At 46.3% G+C, this 24,499-nt stretch overlaps 2 protein-coding genes across 6 annotated transcripts in view; both read left to right on the plus strand.

Moving 5' to 3' along the window:
• ADSS1 (adenylosuccinate synthase 1) overlaps nucleotides 1-24,499 on the plus strand; it is a 229,222-nt gene that overhangs the window by 66,657 nt on the left and 138,066 nt on the right. The gene's annotated exons all lie outside the window — the stretch shown is intronic.
• INF2 (inverted formin 2) overlaps nucleotides 2,694-24,499 on the plus strand; it is an 81,806-nt gene continuing 60,000 nt past the window's right edge. For 3 of the 5 annotated variants that reach the window (XM_073349798.2, XM_073349799.2, XM_073349801.2), the window contains exon 1: nucleotides 2,728-3,395. The gene's annotated coding sequence lies outside the window, so the exon portion shown is untranslated. Of the gene's footprint in view, nucleotides 3,396-24,499 lie in introns of all 5 variants that reach the window. The other 2 variants (XM_078853398.1, XM_078853399.1) reach the window with 2 other exon arrangements.

The following is a 24,499-nucleotide window of genomic DNA, read 5'->3' on the forward strand; positions in this document are numbered from 1 at the left end:
AATCCCCTTGTCGGGAGTGGAGTAAGGAAATCAATTTTAAGAGCCCTTTAAGTCGAAAAAAAGGGCTTCGTTGTGTGGACGGGTGCAGGGTTAAATCGATTTAACGCTGCTAAATTCGACCTCAACTCCTAGTGTAGACCAGGGCTTAACCTGTGGCTAGCAATGCTACTCACTGAGTGAGTCAGCCCCTCCATATCTCTACCAGTGAAAGGAGACAAAAGTCCTGATCCCCTGTGGCAAGCAGAAAAGCGCCATGCATACCCTTTCCTTCTCTTTTCCCCATCTTCCCCCCTTTGATGATAATAATCATGTTTAGAAGGTAAATGAATCCTTATTCCTATTTTACAGATGGAGAAACTGTGGCACTGAAGTAACTTGCCAAAGGTCATACAACAGGCCAGTGGCAGAATTGGCCTAAAATCCTAATCCACTGACCTACTCCAGGGTGGCCAACCTGAGCCTGAGAAGGAGCCAGAATTTACCAATGTACATTGCCAAAGAGCCTCAGTAATACATCAGCAGCCCCGCCGATCAGCGCCTTCCCGATCAGGTGGGAAGGGGTGGAGTGGGGGGCAGGGCCTGTGGCAGAGCCAGGGGTTGAGCAGTGAGCACCCCCCAGCATGTTGGAAAGTTGGCACCGGTAGCTCCAGCCCCAGAGTCGGTGCCTATACAAGGAGTCGCATATAAACTTCTGACGAGCCGCATGTGGCTCCGGAGCCACAGGTTGGCCACTCCTGTCCTACTCACTGGGCCTCGCAGCATCTATTTAGCCTACTCCGATCTTCCCCAACTTCCCCCTCACCTCCTTTTTCCTCTCCTCCATAACCCCCCTCCAGCAACAGAATAAAGGACTTGGGCTCCAGGCCCCACAGTCAGAGGGAGCCCGATAGAAGAGAGAGTCAGTGCCAGGGTAGCGGGTAAGCACACAGGTGCAAGCCAGCTCCTCTCTGATGTGGGCAGTTTCATCTGGGAGGAAGATGAACTGAGCAGGCAGAGAAGAACGGATCACTGCAGTGCTCCCCTGTCACTGGGCTCCCATTCAGTAGTAGACCCAGGTTTACGTCCTTCACCTTCAAGGCTCTCAATATGCTCAGGAGCAACTGCTGGGGGTCGCGTCTCCCTCTGCTCTATGTGATCAACAAGAATACTAATATCGATGGCACAGAGATGAGCTTCCTGAGCAGGGGACAAAATCTCTCCTCTTCAGTAGGATTCTCTGCTGCACGTCAAGCTGTGCTCAGGTTGTCTCCCCTACTTCAGCTCAGAAGCAAGACACAACCCTTTCTCCCAAAGGAGGCAATACACTGATCAGTACCAAAACTGCACCGGGGAAAAGGAGAGACTTTATTCTAGACACCACTGCCAGAGGTGCTCTAGACTACTGCATGGGACATGCAAGGAGGACTAGAAGAAATCCATCCTCCCAGCTTTGGCTCTTATGTTGTGTTTGCTTCATAAAACATTGGGCATGTTGGGTTGTAAGTGAGGTGACATCTCTAGAGAGAAGCTAACAGCCAGAATTACCCTGGCTACGGCCAGGGAGGCAGAGACACTGGATCCTCAGCTCACACCCTGTGCACGCTACAAGTTCCACATAATTTTCTGTCACCTGTGGATAACGTTTCCCCATCCTCCCTCACCCACCTCCCCTCCTCTTCCACCATTTCCCTTCTCCTTCATCCACTCTCCTGCTTCCCCCATCTCCCTTCACCCTCATCCACCCTCCCCTCCTCTTCCACCCCTTCCACCATCTCCCTTTCCCTTCACCCACCCACTCCACTCCTTCCACCGTCTCCCTGCACCCTCCCCCTCCCTCTCCTCCTCTTCCACCATCCCCCTCACCCACCCACCCTTCCACCATCCCCCTCCCTCCCATCCCTTCCACCATCTCCCTTCTCCCTCATCACCCTCCCTTCCTCTTCCATCTCCCTTCCCCTTCATCCACCCTCCTCCTTCCACCATCTCCCTTCACCCTCACCCACCCTCCATTCCTCTTCCACCATCTCCCTTCACCCTCACCCACCCTCCTCTCCCCTCCCACCAGCCTCCTTCCCCTCCCCTTCCTTCCATCATCTCCATTCCCCTTCATCTACCCTCCTCCTTCCACCCTCCCCTTCCACCCTCACCCACCCTCTTCTCCCCTCCCATCTCCCTTCCCCATCACCCTCCCTCCCCTCCCCTCCCTTCCACCATCTCCCTTCCCCTTCATCCACCCTCCTCCTTCCACCGTCTCCCTTCACCCTCACCCACTCTCCATTCCTCTTCCACCATCTCCCTTCCCCCTCACCCACCCTCCTCTCCCCTCCCACATCTCCCTTCCCCATCAGCCTCCTTCCCCTCCCCTCCCTTCCACCATCTCCCTTCCCCTTCATCCACCCTCCTCCTTCCACCCTCCCCTTCCACCCTCATCCACACTCCTCTCCCCTCCCATCTCCCTTCCCCTCCCCTCCCTTCCACCATCTCCCTTCTCCCTCATCACCCTCCCTTCCTCTTCCATCTCCCTTCCCCTTCTTCCACCCTCCTCCTTCCACCATCTCCCTTCACCCTCACCCACCCTCCATTCCTCTTCCACCATCTCCCTTCCCCCTCACCCACCCTCCTCTCCCCTCCCACATCTCCCTTCCCCATCAGCCTCCTTCCCCACTCCTCCCTTCCACCATCTCCCTTCCCCTTCATCCACCTTCCTCCTTCCACCCTCCCCTTCCACCCTCATCCACCCTCCTCTCCCCCTCCCATCTCCCTTCCCCATCCGCCTCCTTCCCCTCCCCTCCCTTCCCCTTCATCCACCCTCCCCTCCCACCATCTCCCTTCCCCATCACCCTCCCTCTCCTCCCCTCCCCTCTCCTCCCCTCCCCTTCCACCCTCCCACTTCGCCCTCACCCACCCTCCCTTCCTCTTCTAGCATCTCCCTTCCCCTTCACCCCCCATCCCAGGTACGGGCCGGGGGGTGGGGGCCGAGGTCTCTCCTCCCCCTGCTGCTGCGGGGCCCCTGCCGTTTTGCCGCAGGGCAGGGAACGGCTGCCCGGGGGCTGCTGGGGAGCCGCGGCCCTGGCTGGGCGGTGCCTGGGACCCGGCGCTCCCTGCACACAAGCCTCCGGAGCTGCCCGGCGAGCAGGACCCGCCCAGCATGGGGGCCGGGGGCCGATCGGCAGGGGGAGAGCGGGGCGGGGTGCGGCTCCTCCACGTGAGACGCTGGGCAGTGACAGGAGCCGATCGCCGCCTGCACAGCGCCGGGGACCAGCTGGGCTGGGGCTGCCTGTCCGGACCTGCCCCGCGCCCGCCAGCGGCTCCCTCCCGGGCACGCACTGGAAGCAGGGAGAGGATGATCTTGGCTGCCCCGCCTGCCAGCAGCAGCTGCCTGTGAAGGAGAGAAAAACAAGCGCAGGGAGAGCCGGGTAAGACCATCCTCTCTTTCCCACTGACCCTGGGGGGCTGCTGCGGGAGTCAGGGGGCGGCAAGAAAGTGTCAGTGGTGGCTTTTGATTTCTCAAGAGCCCGGGGCTGCAGAATCGTTTCTGGGCGGAGGCAGGCGAGCTCCGCACGCGTTCGGTAGAGAACAGGGTCCCCTGCAGCAAAGCCCGCTGCATTCAGCTGGAGGAATTTGTTTTTCCTTTAAAAGAATTGTGAAAGATCTGATTGTCTCCGACTCCGCTATGCAAAGAATTTCAGAGTGGAGGGTAACAAAATCTGGGCTGGCCCATCCACCTTAATTCACGGCGGTGCGCCAAAAAAAAAAAAAAAAAAAAATCGGATTGAGAGCTAGTCTGTACCTTCAGTCCTAGGCTGCTTTTTAGCAGAAATATGGTAAGAAAAACCAGTATTTTTAGACTTGAATGTGTATGGCAGGGGTGTTTTGTAGGTATGTTTTGTAAAATATTACTATATAAAAGGCCAGATTCTGACACCTTACTCTTACTCTGCTGGGGTCCCACTGATTTCAGGTTAAAATGTCAGCATCTGCCCCTTACAAATGCCTTCATTAGCTGTGATGGGCTATAGTGTAATTACATGCTTTAAAATATTATCATAATTTACTTAGAATAACAGCTAAATTGACCTATAAACTAACCGATATGCTCTCTCTGAAAGATGCAATCCTTCTGGCTGAGGGTGAGGCACATTGGTAGTGGAGTATGGGGAAGTTTCTACTTCTGCTTGCTGTGCTAGATCTAGAGACATACCACATCAACTACATGCTTTTAAAAATTGCTTTTGAAGGAAAAAAGAAAAGGAGGACGTGTGGCACCTTAGAGACTAACCAATTTATTTGAGCATGAGCTTTCATGAGCTACAGCTCACTTCATCGGATGCAGCTTATGCTCAAATAAATTGGTTAGACTCTAAGGTGCCACAAGTACTCCTTTTCTTTTTGCGAATACAGACTAACACGGCTGCTACTCTGAAACCTGTCATTTTGAAGGAGAGTATCCTGTCTGGCATTTTTCAGCAAGGCTTCCCCATATCTTACCCCACTCATTCCTGTGTGCACACAGGTGCACACACCCACTGCCATTTCCCAGAGAGCATTTTCGCTGACATCCTAGCAATGCTGTGAAGGGATAACCTAATCAGCACATCAACAACCTCAGATGAGTTCCAGAGCCATGAGGAAAATCTAGGAGCTCTCCTGGCATCCTGGCTATAGTCTCAGGCAGGAGAAACTCTCCAAATCCTGTCTGAGGTTCTAATTCCCAGCACTGTACCCATTTTATGAGACACACAGTTCTTGCCCAGGTTCCTTGGACTCAGCATACATACATGCCAAATGATCTGACGTGGCAACTCCTCTGGGTGGGCAAACCCCAATTTGAGAAGCACATCAAACAGAATATTTTGTAGCTTGCACCGTACTCAGGGGTCAGACTGTTGGCCAAATTCAAGCCTGGTGTAAAGGAACTGAACTGAAGTGAGTGGAGTTACACTAAGAATGAATTTAGCCTACTGCATTTGCCTGGACTTTAACTTCTGTTTCTCAATAGTCGGACTCAACCCTATTTGATCCTTGTTGACTTGATTTTCCATTATGCAGAGGAAATGTAGGTGCTGTCAAATAAGACCTAGAAAATATGGTATGCAGAAATTTATCAAGATACCTGAAAAGTTATTTCTGTCTTGTAATAAATGGATAGTTCTATCAGACTCTCATCAAAGGATCTCACTTTACAAATGTTAATTTTGAAGTCTCACATGACCATTGTGTATAGGATAATAGATGAAGGATTTCTCCCACTGCTATATAATGAAGCCCTGTCTGCAGGAGAAGATGGGAGCTGTTGATAACTATACAATGGATCACATCAGGAATAAACAACTTATCCAGTTAAAGCTGGCCTGATGTTTTAGGAGGCCGAATGTAATTATCTGAGATGCCGTTCAACTCTGGGACCATGCTAGGGGGGAAAGTCCCAGAGCCCAACCTCCAGCCTGAGCCCAAATGACTACAGTGCAATTTTATAGCCCTGCAGCCCAAGCCCTCCCGCCCACGCCAGCCCAAGTTAGCTGACATGGGCCAGCCACAGGTGATTTATTGCAGTGTTGACATACCACAGAGTCCTAGGAATTATCCATGCTTTTTTACATTTATGATCTTGATACTTTTTACTTGATTGAGTAAAAATGTTAAATATATTGTAAATTCTAGCTGTAGTCTTACAATGTGATTTAACACTATTCTGACTTTGCCGTGGCATGGGGCTCACCACTTAACTCTTAAAACGTTATCAAAGTATTTTCCTAGTCATTTTCACAGCACACTTTATTAGGAGTCTCTAATTCCCAGCTAGAACCAGAACTCAGGTTTATTTACCTGTTTTATGGAATCACATACGTACAACAGATTATTATAGGGATGCTTATAAGTACTGTGCTCCCAACACTGACTTTGTCTTATAAGGTGAAAAATGAACACTGAAAGCACAAAGTACAACATGGATTTTGCAAACATTTATCTTTTTAAGATACTTGGGAGGCACTCATGTAGTACCCTGTAAAGGGCCATGCAAATACTTACATAAACGATTAGATCAAATCAAAGGTTGAGATTTAGACTATCATCCTTGATTATAGTTAATTTAGCTGGCATTGTTTCTGTTAGTTCTGCTGTGGATTTGGGCGTGGGCTCCGACACAATGTTCTGGTAGTTCCAGTTTAGGAGCTGTGCTGGAAGAATACTAAGGAAGGAACAATTAAAAGAACCTTGCAAAAGAAATGCACTGAATAGTTCTGTGCCTTAGCCAAGCAACTAAACTTTCTAATCAGAGGCTGGGCACTGTCTGTTTTCCCTGGGAAAGTGACTGCTGTATAACAGACAAATTTTGTAATTGCTTCCAGATGTCGACAGCTTGGATGGGTAGCCAATTTTATGGAACTGAATGTGGAAATAAGTACAAAGAGGGTGTCTGTATTCATATGCTGTTGAGTCACAGCGTATGCATATAAAGAGTTATTGCAGTTGAAAGTAACTAGTTGTATAATGTGGCAGCTGAATATTGGTTGTGATTTGTCAGCATAGTCTTTTATTCCCACAGAAAGTTTAAAGTCAGAGGGGTCTTTGTTGATTAGCAGTATGATAATTTTTCCATTTGACATAATGATCAATATTGTTTCCAAGTTCAGCTATTTCCAACAGCCTGGCATCTTACCTGACATTTCAAAATGCTTCAAAATAGTGAAGTCAGAAATAAATGAAAACATAGGATTTCATGATGTACTTAAAATGACCTTAGGAAAGCTGTGAATGAATAAAGGGCCTGACAACAAAGTCAATGGAATTATACTGGACAGGAATTGGACCCAAATGATAAAATCCTGGCTCCATTGAAGTCAAATGGAGTTTTGTCATTGACTTCAGTGGGATCAGGATTTCACCCAAAATGTTAAAACCACCTTAAAAGTGAGAGCTGCCTTCAAAAGAGACATTAGACTAGGAATAATCCAGTTTAACAATAAGCAGCTGTAGATCTGTCAGATTTTGGAGTTGAAAAGGTCCCAAGTATGGTTCTGCTCACTATAGTTATAGTTATGGCAGTTGTTCTGTGCCAGGAGACGGAGAGTTTGTTCTCTGCCTTGGCGTACAATTAGAGTCATAGGCCTGGTCTACACTTAAAGTTAGGTCGAGATAGGTATGGTGCTTTGGGGTGTGAAAAATTAACACCGCTGAGTGCCGTCATTAAGCCAGCCTACTCCCTGGCGGAGACACAGTTAGGTCTATGGAAGAATTCTTCTGTCAACCTAGCTACTTCCGCTCAGGGAGGTGGAGTTCCTGCATCGACTGAAAAACTCCTTCTATCGCTGTAGAAAGAGTCTACACTAAGGTGCTACAGCGGTATACTTGCATCATTGTAGCTGGGTGGCTGTAGCACCCATGATGTAGACATGGCCATGGAGTTTAAGGCCAGAAAGGATCACAAGACCACCTACTCTGACCTCCTGTACATCACAGACACTTAAGGCCCACTCATTCGCCCTTGTACTGAGCCCAATAACCTGGATTAGACTCGAGTCCGTTCTTCAGGTAGAATTGCTCCCTGAGAACTGGGCATTGGTGTTGGGATGAGATTCCTGAAAGAGAGGAATATAAAAGGGAAAGTCTGATATATGTGTAAATAAAGCAGTTACAGTTACACTTAGAAGATATCCAGATGTCACTTCTTTGATTTTCTCCTCCACTGGGAAGCCAACCTGAAAGGCCCTAGACATCTGCTACTGCTTGGCAGAGGGGCAATGCTGTTATCAGAACAGGAGACTGGGGTCAGGAGAAGGGGCAACAATAAGTACCTCAAAGCATCCGAGCGTCACAGTGGTTTTGCTCACTTTAGTGTCTCTGGCTTGGAAAGCTGAACCATGTTTTAGTGAGCCAGGACATCAAAGCCCAAGGATAGAAGTCACGAGAGGAGAGTTGGGCAGAATGCAGTCCAGCTCCATCCCGTGCAATGCAGGATGCTCGATATACTGAGCAAGACTGTCCCCAGCCCTTGCACAGGTCACAATGGGTAAGAAGGGATGGAAGTAGACTTCCTTCCTTGGTAGAACCTGTGGCCAGAGCAGCACAGGAACTAATCCTTTCCTGTACTCCCAGGAATATATGCCACTTCCAAGGGGCCAGGGAGGAGGTGGGGCCATCATACCCGCCTCTTTGTACTAGCCTTCCTAGCACACTAGCAGAACAAGTGGCATCTTCCTAAAGGATGTTCACCAAGGCGAGCCCAGGCCTGCTTGAAGCACATTCCTTCGCTGAGCTCCTGAGTTTACGTGCAGCCTTGTGTCTCTGCACTGTTATCAATACAAGGCTGTGCAGAGACGCCCCAGCCCTCACAGCTGTCCAACAAAATGAATGAAGATGACATCGTTTTTAACTTAGCTGAGCCGGGTCTGTTTGTCTTGATATAGCTGGGACATAACTTCGTTACAGTCCAATCACTGGCAATTAAACTACATTATTTTTAACAAGGCAGCTCTCTCTGTGCTTCTTATTCCACATTGGTTTTATCTATCTGCAAGCTGTCTTCTGCTTATCCGTTTGGATGACATTCTCTTCTGTTAAGTCATGCACATCCAGCCCAAAAAGGGATGTGTTGTATTTTCTTTCGAAGATGTTTGCACCATCCGTTCTTAGGGCCTCCAGATGGAAGCACAGGCTTATCTAATACAAGGTAGCTTAGTTTCGTAAATAGATTTTCTTCTATAGTTCAACACCCAAGGGCCTAATTTTCCATTGCCTTTGTGTGGTCATGCATAGCAGCAGTAAAAAGCTACCATTCTGAGGCCTTGTGTACACACGAACTTGACCCTGTTTAATTCAACTGGATTAGTTAAACTGGTGCAAACCCCTGTGTGGACACTCTTATTTCAGGTTAAGAGTGTTTTATTTCAGTTCAGTTTAATCTTCATAATCAATTTAAGGTAAACCACAAAAATTCTGGATTACAGCAAAATTAGTGTCCACACAGCTTTTGCACTGGTTTAATTACATTAATTTAAAATCATACCTTAAATTGAACCAGTGCACCACTGTGTATAGACAAGCCCTGATTGGGTAGCATTTTACACCCATTTTTCACAGGTGTAAATGACTACAGAAGGTGCAGGGCATTGGAGAATCAGGCTTCTTTCCCTACCTGTTCCAGACCAAAATTTTATCTTCCAGAAGGCCAGGATACTCCCAGATACTTTGCCTTGCATCTGCTTCCCAGATCACTATTTCATCTCTGTGAACTGTTATCTACTTGGTCTCCCCCGCCCCCAGTAAATTATGAGAATTTATTTTGCTTTCAGTTGTCAGTAGCTTTCTCTTCTGTAAGCATGGCTCTCCCGTTCTCCAATGGCAGTATCCACCATGTTTATTTAATCATACCCCACAACTCCCACCCCCACCTTAGTTTCTCACGCAAAACCTCAGTATAAGAGCCAGTCAACGAACTGTACTTTTCTAATGTTTCTTCAGTAATGTGACACAGCCCTTCATGGTTTATAAAGCCATGAGCGACCACTATAATAATCTAATCTGGCCTCCTGTATAACACAGGCCATAAAACTTCCCTGAATTAATTGAGTCTTCTAGAGAGGTGCCTGCCATTGTCTGTCACCATTTGTATTTTAAAATGCAGGCTTTTGGGGTGGTAGCTAACTCCATAAGACTTCCACACATCTAACTCCACCAATCTAATTTAACACTGTTTAGTGATTAGTCATGGCCAGGAGCCCATTGTGCAGGGGACAGAATCAAGATAACAAAAAGACAATCTTCGCCTCAAAGTGTTTTCAGTCTAGAAGATGCAGATTGTGTTTTTCAGCCAAGATATAATGCTGCAGCCCAAAACTGCACTGAGGTCCGTCCCGCTGTTCATAAATTATAGCTGCTACATAAAATATCCAGAGATTCCAGCTTTCTGGGCCAGATTGTGGAGCTTTTGCTCATATTGCTGAGCACATCCATAAGTAGAGCTATTGATTTCCGGAGGGCTGTTTGTGAGTGTAATTGTTCGCCACTGCAAATGCTCTACAATCTGCGCCTTTTGTGTATTCTTAGATCAAAAATGGCTGACAAAAATGAGTCACTCCATCAATTAGATTAATTACTTCTGCCATTAAAAACTTTGGAAATCATTGGTTTAAGTTTCAGCCATATCTAGAATGTAGACATAGTGGGAATAAAAAGCTTGTTGGGAGAAAGAAAAGTAGATTGCAATATTTTTACAGGATATTAGTGATTCACACTAAGATATTGTGAAGCAAACATTGACTTGCCTTGTTCATGTGAGCTAATGCACTGTTGGGCACAGAATCAAACCTTCCCCTTGGCTAAACTGCAGGAATAAATACACCTAATGTTATAGACTAGAAATAGCTAAATCATTTCTCTCCATTTTAATTAGGGAAATGTGGCTTTTAGCTCATTCAGTTGCCGTTTCTATAAGTAGCAAGGTTGAATTACTCAATTTTTCTCTATTACATTGATTTCCTAAGGGTCAAAACCTGATCCCACTGAACAACGGGACTCCAAACTGCAGAACATAATGTCCAGTATTTGTGAGCTGTTTAGTGTTTATCCATCTCTGAAGAGCACTTGCTGCTTTTGAAAGCCTGGGGACAAATTCTACTCTTCTCAAATGTTACTGTTATTCCTATCTAGATATTGGAGTTACATTGGATTTACACTACTGTAACTGAATGCTAAATGTGCCCCACAAGGTCTATAAAGGTATGTTTACACTGCAGTTAGACACCCATGGCTGGCCAGTGCCAGCTGACTCGGGCTTGCCGGGCTCAGGCTGCAAGGTTACTTAATTGTGGTGTAGACTATTGGGCTTGGGCTGCAGCCTGGGTTCTGGGATCCTCCCACCTTGCAGGGTCCTAGATCTTGGGCTCCAGCGATTAAACAACCCCTTAACTCAAGCCCCACTAGCCTGAGTCAGTTGGCTCGGGCCAGCCGTGGGTGTCTAATTGCAGTGCAGACGTACCCTAAGACAGTGGTTCTCAACCAGGGATCCGGGGCCCCCTAGCGGACCTTGAGCAGGTTTCGGGGGGTCTCCACGCAGGGCCAGCATTAGACTCGATGAGGCCCAGAGCAGAAAGTCAAAGCCCCACCACATGGGGCTGAAGCCCAAGTCCCTGAGCCCTGCCACCCGGGGCTGAAGCTGAAGTCTGACCAATGTAGCTTCGTGGGGGCCCCTGTGGCATGGGGCCCCAGGCAATTGCCCTGCTTGCTACCCCTTAACGCCAGCCCTGGTTTTTATATGCAGAAACCCAGTTGCTATGACACAGGTGGGCCGTGGAGTTTTTATAGCATGTTGGAGAGGCCTCAGAAGAAAAAGGTTGAGAACCCCTGCCCTAGGAGAATGAAAGGAGCTCTATTACCTGGCCAAATTGGTTACACTTTCTCAGATTGATTAGGAAGTCTGCAAGCCTCAAACTGTTGTTCTGGGTGCACTCATAAGAAAGCATTGGAGCAGTTCATATGTGTAGAGCTGGACTGCTTTAATAAAAAATGTCATTTTATTTATTCATTTAAAGATATTGGACAAGTCTAGTGTCTTCTATGTATTAGGCCAGGCAGTGAGAGACAGCTCCTAAGCTGGTGTAAAGTGGTGCAGCTTTTTAAACTTCAGTGGAGCTTTGCTTGTTTACACCAGCTGAGGATCTGGCCCAGGTAACTTAACCCACTTTTCTATTTATTTGGAAAGACAGAGTAAAATAAAACTTAATGCCAGCAAACTGTTTATGAAGTTCTTGAGATCCTTGCATAGAAAGCACTATGGAAGAGCAAGACATTATTACTACTAATGGAAACACACCGTATATAACTTTAAACAATCTTTATAGCAAAGGCGTTTTGCTACAAGCAGGAACATAAAAATTACTCATAAAACACTTTGCTTTCAATCCACCCTGTCTGTCACTTCAATTACAAGACATTGGACTAGATTTGAAAATAAAAGGTTTGAGAAACACAATTCTAGGCCCCCAAAACTGATGTCTGAAATAATTGATACCTCATTGGTACAAATTCTGGAGCAGAGCAATGGAAAGGTTAAAATTGGCCAAGATGTTTTAGAATTACAGAACTGCAACGTGAATAAGTTTTTTAAACTGGCTTCAAACTTTTCTATATGGCTCTAGAGCAGTGGTTCCCAAACTTGTTCCGCCGCTTGTGCGGGGAAAGCCCCTGGTGGGCCAGGCTGGTTTGTTTACCTGCTGCAGCCGCAGGTTCAACCGATCGTGGCTCCCAGTAGCCGCGGTTCGCGGAGCAGCAAACCGCGGCCACTGGGAGCCACGATGGGCCGAACCTGCGGCCGCGGCTTCCAGCAGCTCCCATTGGCCTGGAGCAGCGAACCGCGGCCCCTGGGAGCCGCGATCGGCTGAACCTGCGGATGCGGCAGGTAAACAAACCGGCCCAGCCCACCAGGGGCTTTCCCTGCACAAGCGGCGGAACCAGTTTGGGAACCACTGCTCTAGAGAAAGTAATTGGATTAAATTTAAAAGCATTTCTGGAGGGGATTAGTTTCTAAGCACACTAAGCCCCTTTTCTACCTTATACAAGAAATGATTTTAAACAGCTCAGATTCTTAACTTTTAAAATTAGTGACTGAACATGCTCAGTAGCAATTCCTCATAATGTTTGTATGCAAACAAAGCTTCCAATAAAGTACAATAGAGAGGCACAGCCACAGATTGTAAGGTGAGGGAGATAATAACTTTTATTGGACCAACTTCTGCTAGTGAAAGAGACAAGCTTTTGAGCTTACACAGAGCTGTTCTTCAGGTCTGTGTAAACTCAATAGCTTGTCTCTTTCGTCAGCAGAAGTTGGTCCAATAACAGATATTACCTCAGCCACCTTGTCTCCCCAATATCCTGGGACCAACACGCTACAACCCTGCTGCAAGCAATAAAGTGTGTGGAAGAGAGAAAGGATCCAGTCACTTGAAAGAGTGGGTGTGTTATGGAAATCCCAGCTAAGGTTAGTTTAGTTTGAATAGGGGGTGTGTACATATCGGGTGTGTGTAATTAGGCCACTTGCTGTGTAAAATAACCAACTGACCTGGTTCAATGTAATGCCCATAAATATTCATTCAGATTGTGAGTGGCTGTTTGGTTGAGCCCTGTTTTTGCCCCATTCATTTGTGAACATCCATACAAATATTTTTTGTTCCCACTGATGTTTGGGAAGTGGCTATTCTCTGTATGAATGTCCATCTTCTTGTGTGAATATCCATCTTGTATTTGTGCACATACAAGAGTAGGACTGGTCCAAAAGTTTTGAATTAAACATTTTCCATCGAAAAATGCAGTTTCATTAACATCAAAACTTTCTGCTTGAGAAGATCAATTTTGGTGGAATTTTCTGTTGGTAAAATTAAAATGAATCTCTATCTTCCATGAGGCACAGCAGCAGTTCAGGCACAGGGAGAAACTTAGGTGCATCATGGGAGATGTAGTCTAGCCAAGAGTAGGGCCCATAGAGAAAAAGGGATACAGGAGAGGCCAAGAACTACATCTCCCATAAGGTACCATGGTGGCTGAGGCAGACTGAGAAATGAGTGTCAACCTAACTCAAAATGAAACATTTCAATATTTCTGAATCAAATTTTTTCTGAACAATGTTTTGATATTTAGACTTGTCATCCAGATTCAGGAAGAAAACAAATGTCAAAACATCACAATTTCCTGCAAGACAGAAATTTTATTTTGTATTAGCTTTATATTCTTTATCCTCCACCTGCCATTCACTTTGTTTGAGAAGTTTCAGGCTTCCAGTCAGGGGGCAGGAATAATACCATGTGATTTAGGTTTCAAATCACACACCAAAAGTAGCATGAAAAAAAGTGAACAATCTTTAAACAACCTGTAGCCTGAAAATTCTTCCACCAGACTCTTTGGTGAATACTCATGCACATGTTAGCAAGAAAGCTGGATTGGCTTGCAAACAAGTTGTAAACACAACAAAGGGATACCTTGGATAATTTATTCACAGTAAATAATTTGGCCAGCTCTAACAGAAAAGCCCATTTTGTTACGCCAAAGTAACATTATTATTAATTGTTCATGTTACAGCAGCACCCAGAATGCCCTAGCAGGATCAGGGCCCCATTTTGTTAGGTTCTATTTAAACACATAGTAAGACAAGAAAGCGAAAGTGTGGGACCCTTACTGAATGGGGGAGGCAACCTAGTGACAGATGATGTGGAAAAATCTGACATACTCGGTGCTTTTTTTGCCTCGGTCTTCACAGACAACGTCAGCTCCCAGACTGCTGCACAGGGCAGCACAGTATGGGGAGGAGGTGAGCAGCCCTTAGTGGTGAGGTTAAGGACTATTTAGAAAAGCTGGACATGCACAAGTCCATGGGACCGGATACAATGTATCCAAGAGTGCTGAGGGAGTTGGCTGATGTGTTTGCAGAGCCATTGGCCATTATCTCTGAAAACTCGTTGGCAATCGGGAAGGTCCCGGACAATTGGAAAAAGGCAAATATAGTACCCATCTTTAAAAAAGGGAAGAAGCAGAATCCGGGGAACTACAGACCGGTCAGTCTTACCTCAGTCACTGGAAAAATCATGGAGCAGGTCCTCAAGGAATCCGTTTTGAAGCACTTGGACACGAGGAAGGTGATCAGGAATAATCAACATGGATTCACCAAGGGCAAGTCATGCCTGACCAACCTGATTGCCTTCTATGATGAGATAACTGGCTCTGTGTATATGGGGAAAGTGGTGGACGGGATATACCTTGACTTTAGCAAAGATTTTGTTATGGTCTCCCACAGTATTCTTGCCAGCAAGTTAAAGTTTGGATTGGATGAATGGACTATAAGGTGGATAGAAAGCTGGTTCAGCTGGTAGTGATCAATGGCTCGATGTCTTGTTAGCAGCTGGTATCAAGTGTAGTGCCCCAGGGTCGGTCCTGGGGCCGGTTTTGTTCAACATCTTCATTAATGATCTGGATGATGGGATGGATTGTATAGCTGTTTCTTTGAGAAGCTTTAGCCCCTTCATGGTTTTGAGCAGAGGCTTGAAATTTGGTAGGACTATTGCTTGGTGCCAAGCATGTGCCTTTTTTAGATCCCAGGGAAAAGGGACTAAATTTGGGCAAGCTATAAGCCTTTGCAAATCTCAGATCGCACACACTCATTAGAGACTAGTTAGAGTTTCGAAGCTAAGATCTCTGGAGATTCAGTCTGCACTGAGCATCCGCCAACCTAGGGCTGCAGGAGCCAAGCAGGACTTCCCTTGCAATTTGCACCTCCCAGCTGCTGTGGTATTGGGCACTGGAACTGTAAACAGGGAGACTGCTTTTCCTGTGCTCACAATAACTCCCATGCTGGTCGCAGACTATGTGGTGGAGGAAGAATAGCATGACTCAGATGGAGAGGGAAAAGACCTGGACCATAGGGAGTGATGAGAAGCTAAGATCAGATGAGGAACTGAGATAGGGAAAGACTGGAACTGGCTGGACATGGAGACTGGACCTGGGAGTTGAGGGTGGAGGGGACTGAGATCTGAGGAGAAATCTGGAGGAAGGGACTTGAACTGACGAGTGGGCCAGGAGACTGGTACAAGGAGGACAGACCAGGATGAGTTGCCCAGAGATGGAAAGTAGGACAGGGCACTGGGTGAGAGGAAGACCGGGACTCAAATGGGCAGCCCAGAGTGGGAGACAGACTGGCTAGGCAACGAGACTGGGACAAGGAGCCCAGGGGTCGGGGAAGTAACAGGAGTAGGACAAGCATAGGCCAGAGGTGGCGGGGCAGAAGGATCTGTGACCACTAGCGAATAATCTCTTTCAGAACCTAGGGTGACCAGATGTCCCGATTTTATAGGGATATTTGGGGCTTTTTTTATATGGGCTGCTATTACCATCCACCCCCGTCCCGATTTTTCACACTTGCTATCTGGTCACCCTACCTGGAATAGAACCCAAGACTGCTGAGCTCAACGGTTCCTCTGCTTTCAGCACATGCCTATGAAATCCCAGAATTAAGGTTGCCTGTGCATTGTGATACAGTCTTTAGTTACATGATCACATACCATTTTTTCCAGAGGATCCCTGCCTCATTTAGTGCACAGGATGGACATGTCTCGGGATAAATCAGGATTGTGCAATGAAGGAGGCTGTGGTCTGTAGGACCCCGTCGCATTTCTTGGAGTAGTTGGGAAGTGTGTAATGAGTGAGAAAGGGGATTGAAAGAACAGAAAAGAGGATGGTCTCATGGTTTATTTAAGCAGTTGAATGCTGTCCTGCAGAATTAGATTCTGTCACTACCTCAGCCACTCCTGTGTAATGCTGGGCAGCTCACTTGAACCAAACTTTTCACAGGTAGCCACTAACAGCGTGTTCTTCATTTCCTGGGTACCTAACTTGAGACTCCAGGGGTCTGATGTACAGAAGTGCTGAGTCCTCACAACTGCAACTGAAGTCAGTGGAAGCTGTTTTTTGAACATTTAAAGTGCCATATAATGCTAAATACTCTGAAAAATCAGGACTGAGGCTTCTCAAATTGGGCACAGAAAATTTTGGATGTAATATATATGTATTCAGAATAAATAAATAATAAATATCAGCACTACCCCACTGGTTCTCTGTATTGGCATTAGTAATTGGCATAAGCATATCTGTTTGAAAATAATTTGTAAATGTTTCCCGTCTATATTAGGATTACTGTGTTCATCACTCTATATGCAACCACTGATGCTGTTTTTTCTGGATACTTTTGTAATCTCCATTCCAAGCTGAACAAAGCCCAAAGTGTTGCACTGAAGCAGAAGATCCTTCTGTACTGCTGCATGTACCCTCCTGAAAACAGGATGTCTTATCTCACAATGTTTTCCTAGTTAAAAAAAATGCTGATATTTTTAACTATGTATCACATTTAAAGCAGGCATTAAATGGAAAACCTCTGCCAAGAAGCACGCACGTTCTGGCAGCAGTAAAGCCACTGCAGCTAGTCCTAATTATCCATCAGATAAAGAATTTTCCCAATTTGTTCTTACAACGTTCCATACATACAGAGTATATTTTACGCAAAGGTGGTAGGAGAAATAGTTGTGAGGCGGAGAGGGCTGTAGTGTTACCAAGGTACAAACACATCCAGAGGTCGGAATCTCCTTGCTTTTCATGGTTTTCATCTCCAAGGGAACTAGGGAAGTGAAAGTAGGTAGAGAGATTCAGGAGGTGGCACAGGAGGTGGCTTTACAGCCCTATGTGTTCCTCCTTGAGACTTCCTATTCCTTATGTGTTCAGAATGCATTGTTAAGGCTACAGTTATGTCATGGAGGTTGCGGGAGTCATGGAATTTGTGACTTCTAGAGACCTCTGTGACATTGGGTCCCTGCAGCAGCCCAGCCACCGGATCCTCCCCCAGCTCCCAGGGGACCCAAGAGCTTTCCAGTCGCCACGGGCAGCAGGCCCCTTCCCCGCAGCTCCCATCCTCTGCAGGGGGATCCTGGAGCTCCCCAGCCACTGTAGACGGCAGGCTCCCCCCGCCAGCTCCCGCGGGCAGGGGGGGATCCCCCTAGCTCCCAACCACTGGGCAGGGTTGAGAGAGGGGCTGTAGCTCCCAGCCGCTGCATGCCGTGGGGCAGGGTGCTGGACCCCATTTTGTCAGGGATGTTTTTAGTAAAAGTCTGAGACAGGTCACTGCATCCGTAAATTTTTGTTTATTAGCCATGACATATCCCTGACTTTTACTAAAAATATCCATGACAAAATCATAGCCTTATGCATTGTTCATAAATGAAGAAACAAACCAGACTGATTTTAGATAGCCAGATATCAAACCTAGGAAATACCCCATCATCACTATTGCCTCATAGGCCGTTCCCCATCTGTCACCCAACCAACTACTCTAAGGAGTTTCCTGCCTCTTTGCAAGTAGGCACTGTGCCAAGGAAACCATGTTCCTTCCCTTCTTTGCAGTTAGAAGGAGTTGTACCCCCTCAGTTTCCTCTCCATGCACATTTGGAGAGAGGACACTTAATTTAAATAGCTCCTCTAGTACCATGGCTGGCTCTGATTGCTGAGGCATTGGTTCAGCGCTCAGTCAGAGGGAAGACCTGACCATCTCCTGAAGCACCAAGGTTACTTCTTGCAACACCCTATAGCTTTTCCCTAGAACTCTCTTAAACAAGTACTGACTCAGTCTGACCTGGCTTACAGCTTAAGAGACCCAGTGACTAACATTCCTGTGCCATTACTAAGGACTGGGTAGCTTACCACGGAGAGGGTTATGGAGATAAATATTACTTCTGTAACTCTCTGGCGCTAGTCTCTTCCAGTATTTTACAGCAGGTGAGTCTTCTGCCTAAATCACCCAAACAGAACACTGCTGTTGCATTTGCTGAGTTATTGGGCCTGTGCCAGCTGGCAATGTGTTGTGTATCTAGTTTCTAAAATTCTTAGCACTCAGCCTACAAGAACAATCTGAACCACTTGGATGGTGCTGATTAGTCACGTAAATCTACAGTTGCAAGACGACACTGATTGCTAGAATTCAGAATAATCCAATTTTTAAAGGCAAAATTGACTTATTTATATTTAATTAGTTTATTTCATTTCATGTATCCATTGTGTAACCAGACAATACAGTAAATTATGGAGGCAGCAGTGAAGATGCCATAGTTCAGTGGTTCTCAAAGCCGGTCCGCCACTTGTTCAGGGAAAGCCCCTGGTGGGCCGGGCCGGTTTGTTTACCTGCCGCGTCCGCAGGTTTGGCCGATCGCGGGTCCCACTGGCCACGGTTCACCGCTCCAGGCCAATAGGGGCTGCGGGAAGGGCGGCCAGCACGTCCTTCGGCCCATGCCGCTTTCTGCAGCCCCCATTGGCCTGGAGTGGTGAACCGCAGCCAGTGGGAGCCGCGATTGGCCGAACCTGTGGACGCGGCAGGTAAACAAACAGGCCTGGCCCGCCAGGGGCTTTCCCTGAACAAGCGGGGTACCGGCTTTGAGAATCACTGCCATAGTTAAGGATTCACTGGGCTTTTTGCTTAAAGCAACATTAAAATCTCTCCGTTTCACACAGCAGTGATTGAATTAAATTACCAAAGCTTACCATAATTACTGCTCAGAGAGCAGGTACATTTTCTGCAAGAGCTTTTGTAAAAAATATTTGCTAACTATTCCCAAGACAACAATTAGAAATGAGTCACTCTTGAAATTTAGCCTTGATTGTCTCACATTTTTGGCTAAACAACCTCAAGTTCAAAAACTTCACATGCAGACACAGGTCCATCCTCATCATCACACAGTAGAAGAGACATCTGTAGCAGGCAAATTTGCCGGACAAACAGTTTGAGCAGCTTGCAATCAGGCCTGGTCTACACCTAAAACTTAGATTGACTTATTTATGTAACTTAAGGCTGTGAAAAGTTCATGTCTGAGCACCGTACTTAGGTTGACCTAACCCCTGGAGTAGGCAAAAGAATTCTTCTGTCGATCCAGCTACTGCCTCTTGAGGAGGTGGATTAACGACGTCAACAGAAAATCTCCTTTCTCAATGCAGGAAGTGTCTACATTACAGTGCTATAGACTGACTATGGGAGAACTGAAGGCACTAGGGCAGGGGTGGCCAACCTGAGCCTGAGAAGGAGCCAGAATTTACCAATGTACATTGCCAAAGAGCCACAGTAATAGGTCAGCAGCCTCTCGTCAGCTCCCCCCACCACACACTCCCAGTGCCTCACACACAGCGGCAGCCTCGCTGATCAGTACCTCCCCCCTTCCTCCCCGCACCTCCCAATCAGCTGTTTCATGGCATGCAGGAGGCGGGGGGGGGGTAAAGGAGTGAGGGCACCGCAGGCTATGGGTAGGGGCGGGAAGGGGTGAGTGGGGGGCAGGGCCTGTGGCAGAGCCAGGGGCAGAGCAGTGGGCACCCCCTGGCACAATGGAAAGTTGGTGCCTGCAGCTCCAGCCCCGGAGTTGGTGCCTGTACAACGAGCCACATATTAACCTCCGGAGCCACAGGTTGGCCACCCCTGCACTAGGGGTATGTCTACATGTATGTCTATACTACAAGCCATACCGTGGCACAGCTAGACCGCTGTAGTGATGCAGTGTAGACACGTACTACTGCGACAGCAGGGCTCTTCCATCACTATAGTAAATCCACCTGCTGGAGAGGTGGTAACTAGTGCGATGGAAGAATTCCTCCGTCGACCTAGCTGCATCTACAGTGGAGGTTAGGTTGACCTAACTGCGTCATGCAGGGTGCTGCTCCCAGCCCAGCTACCTCATTCGCAGGGTCAGGGAGTGGACGGAGTTCTACGCAACCAGTGGAGTTGGAGAACCAAGGCAGCAGCAATTTAATGTTGAGCTGAGGTTTTCTTCAGCAGCCGGAACATGGCATAGAATTCACCAGTAGGAGCGGGCCCCTTTGTAAGCAGTGTTAATCTTGATGAGGTCCTGGCTTCAGTGTGATTTTGAGCAATGGGATCAGTGCACTGTGGGAGACTATTGCCTATCATTCTGACCAGTATTGTCTCATTGATGCCTTGTACGTTCTTATCTGTCTAGATCTATCTGTTGTCTCTTGCCTTGTCCTTGGACTGGAAGCCCCCTGGGCAAGGACTGTCTTTTTGTTGTATTTGTGCAGCTGTCAGCACAGTCCTGGTCCATGACGAGTGATCCTAGCCACTAAAAGAATACAAATAAATAATAAAATAATAATAATTATTATTATGTTGTGGAACTGAGGCTTGCATACGTTCAGGTAGCTATTATGATGCAAGGCCTGTACATTGAATTTGGTCTGGATTTTAATGTTGTCTCAACTGGTGATCTCTTTGACGACTGTTATTAGTATTTTTTTGTATTGCACTAGTGCCTCAGGGACCCAGTGAAGAATCATGGCCCCACTGTGCTAGGCTGTAAACACAGAAAAACAGTGCCTGCCCCAAAGAGCTTGGAAACCATGTATAAAACAAGAGACGAGAGGTGGATACAACAGACAGATGGCGTAGCAATGATATGACTATGATCAGTTCAATAAGCAGTGATCACAGCACACCAGCTGCCTTACCCTTATTGAGATTTTTGTAGGCATCCCAGCAAAGGCGAGTTTCAGAGGGAGATTTAATTGAGGACAGTAGGTGGCTTTGACTGTTAGGCCTTGTCTACACTAGAAAGGGGTTGCTGGTAGAGCTATGCCAGTTTTGCTATATTGCCAAACCCTCTTATGGAGACATACCTTATACTGTCAGAAGGGTTCGTTTGCCAGTATAGCTTATATCTGTTCTCTGAACAATAAGCCTTTTTTTTTTTTTACAAGTATAACTGCATCTACAGCCAGGCGTTTGCTGCCACAGCTAAGTTAGCTGGGGTGTGATTTTTCCAATCCCTTCATTGACAAAGCTATGCAGCAAAGCTTTGAAGTGTCGACCAGGCCTTAGTGGCTGTGCTGATAGGAAGTTCACTAGGGCAACTGTGATACATTGGGGGTAGGGGGGCAGTAGCTCCCTTTGATGGACACCCAGCCAGCCAGTTAGATGTAAAATCCCTCTTGGTAGCTGTTCTCTCCTTGCTTTACCTGTAAAGGGTTAAAAAAGTCCCCCAGGTAAAGAAAAAAAAGGTGGGCACCTGACCAAAAGAGCCAATGGGAAGGCAAGAACTTTTTAAAATTGGGAAAGAAACTTTCCCTTTGTCTATTGTTCTCTGGGCTGCAGGGACACAAAGCAGGAATGCTATGTAAGGTTTGAACCAGGTATGAAAAAGTATCTTCCATACCTAGAAGAAATAATTTGGATAGGGAATGTTTAGTTAGACACAATCAGGTTTACTTCTTATTTTGGCTTGTGGATCTCCTCTGTGCTAACCCTGGATGCTTTTGTTTGCTTGTAACCGTTAAGCCGAACCCCCAAGAAAGCTAGTTTTGGTGCTTAATTTTTGGAATTGCTCCTTTAAAATCTAGCAAAAGCCTAAATTCCAGATGTATTTTCTTCCTTTTTGTTTTTAATAAAATTTACCTTTTTTAAGAACAGGATTGGATTTTTGGTGTCCTAAGAGGTTTGTGCATGTTGTTTGATTAGCTGGTAGCACAGCTAATTTCCTTTGTTTTCTTTCTCAGTTCTTGCCCGGAGGGGAGAATTCCCAAGTGTTCCTTCCTGGGTCCAAGGGTTGGGTTTTTTTTGCATTGGGTGGTGACAGCGTTTACCAAGCCAAGGTCAGAGAAAAGCTGTAACCTTGGCAGTTTAATAAAAGCCTGGAGTGGCACGTATTAATTTTTAGAATCCTTGCAGGCCCCCACCTTCTGCACTTGAAGTGCCAGAGTGGGGATTTAGCCTTGACAGCAACCTTAACTCCAAGCTAACTGAGGCCATGTCTACACTACAGCTGCTACAGTGGCATAACTACGGTACTATAGCTGTGCCATTGTAGTGTAGATGTTTCCTACATTGACAGAAGTGTTTTTTCTATCACTGTAGTTATTCCATCTCTCTGAGTAACAGTACTGGATCGACAGAAGAATTCCTCCATCAACCTAGCCGTGTCTATATCAGAGGCTAGGTCGACCTAACTATGTCAGGGGTGTGAGCTAGGTCAAACTAGTTTTTAAGTGTAGACCAGAGTGGAAATTCCCCTGTTTCTTTTAAAAAGGCAATACATAATACAAGTAAAAAAGGGATTGGGGTGCAAAGTCTGCAGATGAGAGGATTTTGCTACTTTTCCATCACAGATTAAAATAATGTTAAAAATGGAAGTTGCTTGAAACTGCCATCATAGACTCATCACAGCAGACAGAGCATGGTCAGTGTACTCGCAGCGAGCAGCCATACTGGCAGTGTTGGAGACACCTGGAAGGAACATGTCTGACTGAAGAGCCACAGGCTTGGTGTCAGTTTTTTAACTCCTGCCCTGTCCCCTCCATGTCCCTTCATTGGCAACGTGTTCCTGGTACAGGGAGAGAGAAATTGCAATCCATCCAGTGGCAGTATGACAGCAGCCAAAGAGCTTTTGGATTAATTTGTTCCCCTCTGTGCATGAACACAAATGGTTTTGGCACGATCACACCAGTTCAGGATTAAACTGAGGTCTCCTGGCAGTTGATATCCCTTTACATTTCTTCTTGCAGCAGTGAGGGATGGAATTTGAAACATCAATATTCTTTTCCGTGTCTTTTTTTTGTCAACATAATCTACTGTGAAACTAATTCTGCTTTAAGAATCGGCTCAGCAGCCGACATTGTCAGGATTTGTGGATTACACCTCTGGAATGAGCCTAACATAAAACAAAAATGCATTTACTGATGTGAAATCCACCAGGGATTAACATTTCTCCTCTGTTATATAAATAAAGCCCCAGACTGTTTCCTACAGCAGGATGGAATGCTTTGCAAAGTCATTTCCCTGCACAGTGAATTATAAGAGTGAAACTGCTCATTTTAGAAAGTGCCTGGGCCAAATTCAACTCTGGCTAAAATAGGCTGAATTTAGCCTAAAGGGCCAGCTCCTCAGCCAGTGTAAATTGGTGTGTTTCTATTGAGACTTGAAGTCATTTTATACCAGCTGAGGATCTGGTCCTTCATGGAATATGAGACAGATGTTTGCAGTATGAGATCAGCAGAATTTATACTATGCTCCAATTTCTGACTTTTATCATTCAGCGATACAGGTTAGATGGGGCGCAGGGGGGAATAGCACTCAAACTACAGTCACAGTCCATAGCCCCAGAGTAGCTGGAGGCTTCTGCTACAATGATCAGTCAGTAGTGAAACAGTTAGTGTTACGTCCAGTGGCACCTTAAAGACTAACAGATTTAATTGGGCATAAGCTTTCGTGGGTAAAAAACCCAAGAAGAAGTGGTTTTTTACGCACAAAAGCTTATGAAGTGGTTTTTTACCCATGAAAGCTTATGACCAAATAAATCTGTTAGTCTTTAAAGTGCCACCAAACTTAACACTAACTGTTTTTGTGGATACAGACTAACAGGGCTACCCCTCTGATAGTTAGTGGTGACATTTAAATAGCCATTAGGCTTCAGTTAACACCTTGCAGTGAAATCATAGAATATCAGGGTTGGAAGGGACCTCAGGATGTCATCTAGTCCAACCCCCTGCTCAAAGCAGGACCAATCCCCAATTTTTTTCCCCTCAGATCCCTAAATGGCCCCCTCAGGGATTGAGCTCACAACCCTGGGTTTAAGAGGCCAATGCTCAAACCACTGAGCTGTCCCTCCCCTCCAAAGAAGGAAATAAGAAACTTTTCAGTAATAGTGTGCTGTGACACTTCTGTATTTTTATGTCTGAAATGAATGGGTGCATTCCATACCTTTAAGAGCTATTGTTCTAGACTATCTCCAACTACACCTGCTCACATTTGAGAGGGTTTTGTTCGCAGGCACAAGGGGCTAGAAACTTTTTCTTTCAAAATTAGACATTAATTTCTGTAGAAGCTGATTCGACTACAAAAGAGATACGGGCATAAACATTCAATGCATTCCAGCTGAGTCTGACTCCTATGTGCACAGAAATAACTGTAGGATTCCAGTATTCATGTACCTGGCTAATATGCTCATTG

This window comes from Lepidochelys kempii, chromosome 6, assembly GCF_965140285.1.
Source record: "Lepidochelys kempii isolate rLepKem1 chromosome 6, rLepKem1.hap1, whole genome shotgun sequence".
Classification (NCBI taxonomy): domain Eukaryota; kingdom Metazoa; phylum Chordata; order Testudines; family Cheloniidae; genus Lepidochelys; species Lepidochelys kempii.